This window comes from Heliconius melpomene, chromosome 6 (genome assembly GCF_056956725.1).
Source record: "Heliconius melpomene rosina isolate 202511_hmr_F chromosome 6, ASM5695672v1, whole genome shotgun sequence".
Classification (NCBI taxonomy): domain Eukaryota; kingdom Metazoa; phylum Arthropoda; class Insecta; order Lepidoptera; family Nymphalidae; genus Heliconius; species Heliconius melpomene.
In genome coordinates this window covers 413,341-423,895 of record NC_140394.1, presented here as the reverse complement: position 1 = coordinate 423,895, position 10,555 = coordinate 413,341, and the positions used below count along the sequence as shown (strand labels likewise).

At 32.3% G+C, this 10,555-nt stretch overlaps 1 non-coding gene across 1 annotated transcript; it reads left to right on the top strand.

The window, feature by feature from the left end:
- The first annotated feature begins 2,281 nt into the window (after window positions 1-2,281).
- TRNAG-ACC (transfer RNA glycine (anticodon ACC)) lies at window positions 2,282-2,352 on the top strand. Its single transcript has one exon. It is a non-coding gene; the product is annotated as a tRNA-Gly (tRNA).
- Window positions 2,353-10,555: the final 8,203 nt, after the last annotated feature.

Here is a 10,555-nt window from a genome sequence, read left to right as displayed (position 1 = left end):
TTTATTTAAATAAATATTTAAAGTAATCGTGTTTTAGTTGCGGCATAGCGTAACCGTGACGGTTGTGGGTTCGATTTCTATACGATACATCTCTCTTTGTTCAGCAATATCTGTCTGCCGTGAAAAGTTCCCTCTGCTTGCCGTGCTGTGCCTATATGCGTATAGTGTAGTATAGTATAGTGGGAGAGTGTCTAACAAATTACCCTGGAACTTGTCTCCAACATTCAGCGTACTTATCATTGTCCATGATGGTATATATATATGTGTTACTATCTTTTACTTGGGGCTTCGCCCGCGCACACACAGCTCACAGCTTACCTTTTTCAATAAATAAATTATTCAAGAGAAAAGAAAAATTTTCAATATGAACGATTAGTTGTGGAGGTAAGCTTAATCTACCAAGCAAACTCTTCAGCTTTATGTTACTACTAGTACAGAGGTAGTAGATTGTTATTCGGGGGTAAAAATTAATTATTTAATATTTTACAACCTTCGAATTTTAGAAGGCTTAAAAAAGCTGTCGCTAAAATTATGCACAAACCATTATAAGTCAACGAGTAATTTGCATAATCGCTTTATTAGAAGATTGAAGCTTACAAAAGGTTTTGTCTCTTGGTCGAGATTGTTCTTGTGTTAGATTACTGAAATAACAAATTTAGTCTTAAACTTTTTTAATTTTAAAACATTACGACTAGTGGCAACTAGCTATTTGTAAAGAAATATATAAATGATTTTGTATTACGAAACCTGGATAAAACGGAATTTCACCTTTTTCAACCACGGAAATAAGGTAGCAAGCAGTATAATTCTAAAAAATATATTCACTTTTTAATCAAACTATATTGTTGTCAAGAAATATTAGAACAGTCTGTACAGTCCTCTAGTTTTCCATAATACAGGCATACATTTATTTGGTTCCGTTGCAAACAGACTCCGGTTCAACTTAAAATTGCTTTAAATGGGACTACGTGAGTAATTAGTGTGTGTAACAACTCACTAACGACTCGCCTGCGTTGTTCGTGTAATGGTGTGTTTGAGACTTGGAACGGTAGATGCTGGTTTGCATGACTATGAGGCTATTGAGGCCAGTCGTGCGTCTAAGTGCGACAAGTTGCAAGTTCGATGCCCACTCGTGGAAATGATATTTTTAATATTTTCGTTCTCTCGACAAAAACGTTACATAAACATTATCGAGTACAAACATTCTAATAAGTTAAATGAAAATTTCCTTTTATTTAATACGAGTATATAACTTGTAATGAGAAATTAAAATCGTCGGTTCTCATTCGAAGGGGCCTAATTAATCAGGTGTTAATTAACCTCGGTGCTTTTAATTACGGCCCTCTTCAGGGATGCGTAGCGCTTAAATTATTTATATTCCGGTACAAGAAGTATATATATTTTTATATGGAGTAACTGATAAGGTATTCAAGTCGCTCTGATGGTAAATGAAGAGCAATTTAAAATTACAGAAATATTGACATAGTTCAAAATTAATGGTAAAATCAGTAGTGTTTATTATCCTATATCTTATAAAACAAAGTCGCTTTTCGTGTCTGTCTGAACTTTCTAACTCTTCTTCTTCTAAACCACCCAACGGATTTTGTTGCGGTTTTCACCATCAGGTCGAGTATTTTTCGTAGAAGGTTTATATATAGTTTATTATTTGTACATTCTTATGTAAATTAACATAAATACGATAAATGTGTCTAAAGTCCTACCCGTTGAGACACTTTCGCGCATGCGCTGCTTTAATGGTAAGTACTACATGAAAATAATGTACTGGAGTATTGTCTCTTTTAATAAGATCTACAAAAAAGTCCGCGATGGCATATTTTTATCTTTTAAGGATAACGTGTAGTGATCATATTTCTATCTAAAAATAGTAATTTCAATATATTTTTTATTGTGAGGGATATTTTTCCATAATGGTATTAATCCTTATCCTTTATAATACTTTATTAATTTTCTACGTTAAACGAAGATAAAATTTGCTTTTTACACAATTTTGAAATTGCGAATAGTTTTAGAGAAAAACGCATTTAATTGTTGACACATCACGCCGTTGACACTTGAGCTGTGCCGACTCAAGTTTTACTTATCCCTTACTCTCAGCATATAAATAAGTATATTAGTTACGTTGGCCATTTAATGTAGATCAAAACTGTCTTTTACTGTTTTTCATTTTAATATGTACTTTAGAAGTTGTTACAATATCAAAAAATCCTTGCTGCGAAACGGCTCGCCAGTCGCCATGCGTCCGCGCCCGCCTGCCTTACACGCATCGGTGGATCAGTGGTAGAATGCTCGCCTACCACGCGGGCGGCCCAGGTTCGATTCCCGGCCGATGCATTCTATTTAATTTTCCTCACAGGCAGCTACGTAGTGCTTGCTTTTCATCAGGGACAGAATACCCTCTTCAGCATTAACCACAAGCTCGAAAAAAAAACCCCGGCTGCCTCTATAGCAACGAAGATTTAGATGCGTTTGCACGTATTGGATAATTGGAGTTGAATGTATTATTTCAGCGCGATCTATTTGGTTTCATATTTTTTGTAGTAGTTATTAGTAGGTAGGCTTTTGTTTATAATTTCTTCCGTTTAAAAATAGTCATTTAAATATATTTTAATAAGTACTTGAAAAGATTAGTAGCACAGATTTAAAATTACGGTACCTACTAAAAAATCCTTGCTGTGTAAAACAATTGGAAAATCCTTATTGAAACTACGAAAATGCGGGTTTAATTAATTTTCACATTAACTTAAGTGCTTTGCAAACATACATTATATGAATAATCCAGTAGTAAAAGCGGGCGAAGCCGCAAGGGGGTCGCTAGTTTTAAATAAGTAATTGAGGCTGTCGTGATGCAGCGGCATAGTGTCTGACTGTAAATACGAGGGTTGTGGGTTCAATTCTTACATGAAGGAATGATTTTTTTTTCCATTTCCTCGCTCTGGCAAAGCGCAACATTGAGTCCCGCTACTCAACACGCTGAGGAATGTCTTAACATTAAGTTCTCCGTACCCTACCGACCCTGCTGAATGTGAGATACAGCTTAGAGCTCCGCTGAGTTCTGCCTCTCAATAAGTCTCGTCTCGAATCTCGGTTGGAAAGTGGCTAACGAAGTGTCTTCACACTCTCCTCTATTTATTCTTCTATATTATTAAGGATGCAGTATAAAAATAAAAAAATATTTATTTACTACGAGTTTTACTACGAGTTTGACTTTCATACTTATTTACTACGAGTCAGAGAAAAACTTTGGTAATTACAATATTTGGTTTTATTTTTAATATAATTTTAAATAAAAATGTAATACAGCCAGTCGAACTTTGTGTAAAACTTTTGATAGATTTTAAATTAACTGATATCCAATTAAAAAGTGATTATGAAAGAAATATACTGATTAAAATTTTAGAACCAAAAAACATATAGGTATAGATACAAACTACTACTGAAAAAAATAATAGAGTGACACACTAAGATTTTATTTATTATTGTATTTTTTTACCAGCTTAACGCGTGGGAATGTGTGGGATACAGTACATAGCAGGGTAGGCAGAGAGAACCTAGAGTTCAGACAATTTGCTACTCATTCTCCGCCGTATTCCGGATCCCTTGCATATTGAGTGGCGGAACCTTTGCTTTGACACCAGAGCAGAGAAATGAAAATATTAAATATTTAATTTTCTCTAGTGGGAGTCGAGCCCACAACCTGCGCCGCGATGGGCCTCATTGTATTTTAAATTAGAGAAATATCTAAGTCACAAAACTGAAGACTACAATTTTGGCTTGCATATGATATAAAGTTATTAGAGGTTTGACTTCAGGCACATCAACTCGGACATTGTGCGAATTAAGCAAACTTACACTTGTTTCTTCAAGCCGTTTTATAAAACTTGTATGTAGAATCATAACAATTTAGTCGATAGGTATAATATTTAAGCAAATTTTCCAACTCTGACCCACTGACCAAGCGTGGTTCCGCAGAGTAGTTACGTTCTATTTATTTTGCGCTAAAATAATTGTTCATTCTGCGTAAATATGCGGCGGCGGGAAATTGATTGCATAGATTGAATTCCGATTGGAAATTATTTACAGCTTCCGCTTGTTTGCGAATGTTGTTCGTTAGAGCTCCGTACCTCCCTGCTTGCTGAATTACGAGTATTTGAATGTATAACCCCCGACCACTAATATTTAATTAAATTTCGAACGATTTTAACACGATCTCTGACGTCTTGACTCAATTAATTTATTTTGGAGGTATGTTGTTTATAAGTTATATTGATATAATGTGATGGTTAATTCTCACTTCTTGGAATAGGTTATATTCATTTTTTCGTTCTGGTGATAAGACAAAGCTACTCAATATCTTGACAATTGACAGACCCTTCGGAACGGAAGGGGACGGTCCCCTGTACTCACCTACTCTGCTAAGCGGAAAGTTTTTTATCATTATTATAGTAAACAAACACACAAAAACACAGTCGTAGTTAACGTATAATTCATTTCGTTTAAATTATAACGTAAGCAGCAGTAGTACACAGAGCGCCGGTCTCGAGGACGTCGCGTCCAATGCCAGCGATCCTGTTTACGCTACAAGTGTAGGTAAGGTATTAGACCCATCTATTTGCGTAAGAGATCATGTAATATATAAGGAAAATAATAATTTGAAATTAATTTTACTTGTCATTTATTTATACTACTTGTCTGTATGTGTGATGGTTGTGAGTTTAAAATTTAGGGAGAGTGGTAATTAATTATATTCGTTTTCTCCGCCAGTAATACGCTGCCTTGAATTTCGTCATTCGACACGCTATATTATTAGTTTACGCGAAACGTTAAGACGTCGTTACTCATTTTTCATCTTATATTCCAGACAAGTTTCAAGAGCGAGAATACAAAAATAATTAATACATACATTTAATTTTTATTATTTTTTAGCTTTACGCTGTAGCAAAATAAGCAGAGAGAACCTAGTGTTAAGATACTGCAGTCTCCACGCTGTCCACTTGCCTTGACACCAAGAGAAAAAAGATAGCCCAAAGAAGTCACACGCTAGTAAAAATATCTTAAACTTTGTATTTAAAAACTATTTTATTAAAATAAAATACAATTATTATTAAAACTAGTTCTTAACTATAAGAGTGCTGGTAGTGGAATTGCCTTATCCCTAAGGATGTCTGTGAACTTAGCAGAGCATTGTCCAGCAGATCAAAAAAAAAAAGGAGTTCTCTTCGCATGCACCTGAGTTTTATAGTTCCTGATAGGTTTTATAAATAGTTCTGCCGTTTTTACCCCTGAAAAAGTTATGTAAAAAAATGATCTGCTAACTTCCCGTAGCAGATCATTTTTTTGCAAATAAAAATCGGGGCGAGATCTGCACTCATAGGGATGAATAAAATAGTTCCTGATAATTTTTAACAATAGTTCTGTTAATTTCACGAAGAAAAAAATTTTTAAACAGAAAAAAAGAACGTTCGTTTCGAAAATAGTTCGAAAGGTAAAGTAATTTTGAAAATTAATAAAATGATACTCAGACGCGAGAACTCTTTATTTTACAATAAAATATAAGTAGTTCTACGATATTTAGCCTGAAAGAAAACCAGAACTCTGAAAAAACTGCCAGCAGAGCATAGTTGATTGTATGAAATGTAGAAAAATGACAATTTTAACTCTACATATGTTAAAGTACTAAATATTTTTTTTTGAAAGTGTTCAGACACGGGAACTCTTGGATTTCTAACAGAATATGAGTTATTCTATTATACAAAGTCAATTACAAAACTAGAACTCCTGTAAAAATGCCAGCAGAGCATAGTTGAAAATTCGATTTGTTGAAAAATATCAAATTAACTTGTTGCGACGAAAAATATTTTTTAAAAATATGAATATCTTGCTCAGAAGCGAGAACTCTTCATTTTTCAACAGAATACAGGTAGTTCTACGATATTTAGCCTGAATGAAAACCAGAACTCTGAAAAAACTGCCAGCAGAGCATAGTTGATTGTATGAAATATTGAAAAATGTCCATTTCAACTCTTCATATGTAAAAGTACTAAATAATTTATTTCTGAATGTGCTCAAACACGAGAACTCTTGTATTTCTAACAGAATATGAGTTGTTCTATTATACAAAGTCAATTACAAAACTAGAACTCCTGTAAAAATGCCAGCAGAGCATAGTTGAAAATTCGATTTGTTGAAAAATATCAAATTAACTTGTTGCGACGAAAAATATTTTTTAAAAATATGAATATCTTGCTCAGAAGCGAGAACTCTTCATTTTTCAACAGAATACAGGTAGTTCTACGATATTTAGCCTGAATGAAAACCAGAACTCTGAAAAAACTGCCAGCAGAGCATAGTTGATTGTATGAAATATTGAAAAATGTCCATTTCAACTCTTCATATGTAAAAGTACTAAATAATTTATTTCTGAATGTGCTCAAACACGAGAACTCTTGTATTTCTAACAGAATATGAGTTGTTCTATTATAAAAAGCCAATTACAAAACTAGAACTCCTGTAAAAATGCCAGCAGAGCATAGTAGAAAATTCGATTTGTTGAAAAATATCAAATTAACTTGTTGTGACGAAAAATATTTTTTAAAAATATGAATATCTTGCTCAGAAGCGAGAACTCTTCATTTTTCAACAGAATACAGGTAGTTCTACGATATTTAGCCTGAATGAAAACCAGAACTCTGAAAAAACTGCCTGCAGAGCATAGTTGATTGTATGAAATATTGAAAAATGTCCATTTCAACTCTTCATATGTAAAAGTACTAAATAATTTATTTCTGAATGTGCTCAAACACGAGAACTCTTGTATTTCTAACAGAATATGAGTTGTTCTATTATAAAAAGCCAATTACAAAACTAGAACTCCTGTAAAAATGCCAGCAGAGCATAGTAGAAAATTCGATTTGTTGAAAAATATCAAATTAACTTGTTGTGACGAAAAATATTTCTTAAAAATATGAATATCTTGCTCAGAAGCGAGAACTCTTCATTTTTCAACAGAATACAGGTAGTTCTACGATATTTAGCCTGAATGAAAACCAGAACTCTGAAAAAACTGCCAGCAGAGCATAGTTGATTGTATGAAATGTAGAAAAATGACAATTTTAACTCTACATATGTTAAAGTACTAAATATTTTTTTTTGAAAGTGTTCAGACACGGGAACTCTTGGATTTCTAACAGAATATGAGTTATTCTATTATACAAAGTCAATTACAAAACTAGAACTCCTGTAAAAATGCCAGCAGAGCATAGTTGAAAATTCGATTTGTTGAAAAATATCAAATTAACTTGTTGCGACGAAAAATATTTTTTAAAAATATGAATATCTTGCTCAGAAGCGAGAACTCTTCATTTTTCAACAGAATACAGGTAGTTCTACGATATTTAGCCTGAATGAAAACCAGAACTCTGAAAAAACTGCCAGCAGAGCATAGTTGATTGTATGAAATATTGAAAAATGTCCATTTCAACTCTTCATATGTAAAAGTACTAAATAATTTATTTCTGAATGTGCTCAAACACGAGAACTCTTGTATTTCTAACAGAATATGAGTTGTTCTATTATAAAAAGCCAATTACAAAACTAGAACTCCTGTAAAAATGCCAGCAGAGCATAGTAGAAAATTCGATTTGTTGAAAAATATCAAATTAACTTGTTGTGACGAAAAATATTTCTTAAAAATATGAATATCTTGCTCAGAAGCGAGAACTCTTCATTTTTCAACAGAATACAGGTAGTTCTACGATATTTAGCCTGAATGAAAACCAGAACTCTGAAAAAACTGCCAGCAGAGCATAGTTGATTGTATGAAATGTAGAAAAATGACAATTTTAACTCTACATATGTTAAAGTACTAAATATTTTTTTTTGAAAGTGTTCAGACACGGGAACTCTTGGATTTCTAACAGAATATGAGTTATTCTATTATACAAAGTCAATTACAAAACTAGAACTCCTGTAAAAATGCCAGCAGAGCATAGTTGAAAATTCGATTTGTTGAAAAATATCAAATTAACTTGTTGCGACGAAAAATATTTTTTAAAAATATGAATATCTTGCTCAGAAGCGAGAACTCTTCATTTTTCAACAGAATACAGGTAGTTCTACGATATTTAGCCTGAATGAAAACCAGAACTCTGAAAAAACTGCCAGCAGAGCATAGTTGATTGTATGAAATGTAGAAAAATGACAATTTTAACTCTACATATGTTAAAGTACTAAATATTTTTTTTTGAAAGTGTTCAGACACGGGAACTCTTGGATTTCTAACAGAATATGAGTTATTCTATTATACAAAGTCAATTACAAAACTAGAACTCCTGTAAAAATGCCAGCAGAGCATAGTTGAAAATTCGATTTGTTGAAAAATATCAAATTAACTTGTTGCGACGAAAAATATTTTTTAAAAATATGAATATCTTGCTCAGAAGCGAGAACTCTTCATTTTTCAACAGAATACAGGTAGTTCTACGATATTTAGCCTGAATGAAAACCAGAACTCTGAAAAAACTGCCAGCAGAGCATAGTTGATTGTATGAAATATTGAAAAATGTCCATTTCAACTCTTCATATGTAAAAGTACTAAATAATTTATTTCTGAATGTGCTCAAACACGAGAACTCTTGTATTTCTAACAGAATATGAGTTGTTCTATTATAAAAAGCCAATTACAAAACTAGAACTCCTGTAAAAATGCCAGCAGAGCATAGTAGAAAATTCGATTTGTTGAAAAATATCAAATTAACTTGTTGTGACGAAAAATATTTCTTAAAAATATGAATATCTTGCTCAGAAGCGAGAACTCTTCATTTTTCAACAGAATACAGGTAGTTCTACGATATTTAGCCTGAATGAAAACCAGAACTCTGAAAAAACTGCCAGCAGAGCATAGTTGATTGTATGAAATGTAGAAAAATGACAATTTTAACTCTACATATGTTAAAGTACTAAATATTTTTTTTTGAAAGTGTTCAGACACGGGAACTCTTGGATTTCTAACAGAATATGAGTTGTTCTATTATAAAAAGCCAATTACAAAACTAGAACTCCTGTAAAAATGCCAGCAGAGCATAGTTGAAAATTCGATTTGTTGAAAAATATCAAATTAACATGTTGCGAAGAAAAATATTTTTTAAAAATATTAATATCTTGCTCAGAAGCAAGAACTCTTCATTTTTCAATAGAATATAAATCTTTCTTCAATATTTAGCCTGAAAAAAAACCAGAACTCTGAAAAAACTGCCAGCAGAGCATAGTTGATTCTATAAAATATTGAAAAATGTCCATTTCAACTCTTCATATGTAAAAGTACTGAATAATTTTCTATTTTAATGTGCTCAGACTCGGGAACTCTTTGAATTCTACTAGAATATCAGTAGTTCTATTATAAAAAGCCAATTACAAAACTAGAACTCCTGTGAAAATGCCAGCAGAGCATAGTTGAAAATTCGATTTGTTGAAAAATATCAAATTAACTTGTTGCGACGAAAAATATTTTTTAAAAATATGAATATCTTGCTCAGAAGCGAGAACTCTTCATTTTTCAACAGAATACAGGTAGTTCTACGATATTTAGCCTGAATGAAAACCAGAACTCTGAAAAAACTGCCAGCAGAGCATAGTTGATTGTATGAAATATTGAAAAATGTCCATTTCAACTCTTCATATGTAAAAGTACTAAATAATTTATTTCTGAATGTGCTCAAACACAAGAACTCTTGTATTTCTAACAGAATATGAGTTGTTATATTATAAAAAGCCAATTACAAAACTAGAACTCCTGTAAAAATGCCAGCAGAGCATAGTTGAAAATTCGATTTGTTGAAAAATATCAAATTAACTTGTTGCGACGAAAAATATTTTTTAAAAATATGAATATCTTGCTTAGAAGCGAGAACTCTTCATTTTTCAACAGAATACAGGTAGTTCTACGATATTTAGCCTGAATGAAAACCAGAACTCTGAAAAAACTGCCAGCAGAGCATAGTTGATTGTATGAAATATTGAAAAATGTCCATTTCAACTCTTCATATGTAAAAGTACTAAATAATTTATTTCTGAATGTGCTCAAACACGAGAACTCTTGTATTTCTAACAGAATATGAGTTGTTCTATTATAAAAAGCCAATTACAAAACTAGAACTCCTGTAAAAATGCCAGCAGAGCATAGTAGAAAATTCGATTTGTTGAAAAATATCAAATTAACTTGTTGTGACGAAAAATATTTTTTAAAAATATGAATATCTTGCTCAGAAGCGAGAACTCTTCATTTTTCAACAGAATACAGGTAGTTCTACGATATTTAGCCTGAATGAAAACCAGAACTCTGAAAAAACTGCCTGCAGAGCATAGTTGATTGTATGAAATATTGAAAAATGTCCATTTCAACTCTTCATATGTAAAAGTACTAAATAATTTATTTCTGAATGTGCTCAAACACGAGAACTCTTGTATTTCTAACAGAATATGAGTTGTTCTATTATAAAAAGCCAATTACAAAACTAGAACTCCTGTAAAAATGCCAGCA